Raw genomic sequence first — 1,334 nt, 5'->3', positions numbered from 1 at the left:
AGTCCTCGTGTTGCATTCCTTTTATAATTATTTTTTGCGCCTTGTGACAAACATATCGCACGTGCGCGATATATATTAATCTCGTTATATTATTTTTGACGTTTGCGATATGTTTAAGCTCGATGCTCATTGCTCGCGCGTCTTGGGGCGGCTTTGTGGCGCGAAGAGCGCTTTCTGAAAGGGGTGGAAAAAACTCGTGTTGCTGCGGTATGGAGGGAGGGGTGGAAACCGTGGAAAACTCGTCTCCGTGATTGAGCGGGAGAGTAAGTAGTATAGGACATTATCCATTGTTAGGGAACGGTTGTAATGGTAGTGAGAATGTAGAATCGTCTTTGGAGCGGACCTGGGAGTGGCAAGCATAAGGGACGAAGACGGGGAAACATGTCGGATGTGATCATACCAGCACTAAAGCATCGGATCCCATCAGAACTCCGAAGTTAAGCGTGCTTGGGCGAGAGTAGTACTAGGATGGGTGACCTCCTGGGAAGTCCTCGTGTTGCATTCCTTTTATAATTATTTTTTGCGCCTTGTGACAAACATATCGCACGTGCGCGATATATATTAATCCCGTTATATTATTTTTGACGTTTGCGATATGTTTAAGCTCGATGCTCATTGCTCGTGCGTCTTGGGGCGGCTTTGTGGCGCGAAGAGCGCTTTCTGAAAGGGGTGGAAAAAACTCGTGTTGCTGCGGTATGGAGGGAGGGGTGAAAACCGTGGAAAACTCGTCTCCGTGATTGAGCGGGAGAGTAAGTAGTATAGGACATTATCCATTGTTAGGGAACGGTTGTAATGGTAGTGAGAATGTAGAATCGTCTTTGGAGCGGACCTGGGAGTGGCAAGCATAAGGGACGAAGACGGGGAAACATGTCGGATGCGATCATACCAGCACTAAAGCATCGGATCCCATCAGAACTCCGAAGTTAAGCGTGCTTGGGCGAGAGTAGTACTAGGATGGGTGACCTCCTGGGAAGTCCTCGTGTTGCATTCCTTTTATAATTATTTTTTGCGCCTTGTGACAAACATATCGCACGTGCGCGATATATATTAATCCCGTTATATTATTTTTGACGTTTGCGATATGTTTAAGCTCGATGCTCATTGCTCGCGCGTCTTGGGGCGGCTTTGTGGCGCGAAGAGCGCTTTCTGAAAGGGGTGGAAAAAACTCGTGTTGCTGCGGTATGGAGGGAGGGGTGGAAACCGTGGAAAACTCGTCTCCGTGATTGAGCGGGAGAGTAAGTAGTATAGGACATTATCCATTGTTAGGGAACGGTTGTAATGGTAGTGAGAATGTAGAATCGTCTTTGGAGCGGACCTGGGAGTGGCAAGCATAA

General features: G+C 47.5%; 2 non-coding genes across 2 annotated transcripts; both read left to right on the top strand.

Moving 5' to 3' along the window:
* The first annotated feature begins 386 nt into the window (after positions 1-386).
* On the top strand, positions 387-505 carry LOC119343720. The gene has a single exon (XR_005166231.1). It is a non-coding gene; the product is annotated as a 5S ribosomal RNA (ribosomal RNA).
* A 367-nt stretch (positions 506-872) lies between these two features.
* On the top strand, positions 873-991 carry LOC119343719. Its single transcript, XR_005166230.1, has one exon. It is a non-coding gene; the product is annotated as a 5S ribosomal RNA (ribosomal RNA).
* The last annotated feature ends 343 nt before the right edge of the window (positions 992-1,334 follow it).

This window comes from Triticum dicoccoides, unplaced genomic scaffold (assembly GCF_002162155.2).
Source record: "Triticum dicoccoides isolate Atlit2015 ecotype Zavitan unplaced genomic scaffold, WEW_v2.0 scaffold138398, whole genome shotgun sequence".
NCBI lineage: Eukaryota > Viridiplantae > Streptophyta > Magnoliopsida > Poales > Poaceae > Triticum > Triticum dicoccoides.
Note: the sequence above shows the minus strand (reverse complement) of the source record. Positions and strands in the feature narration are given on the sequence as shown.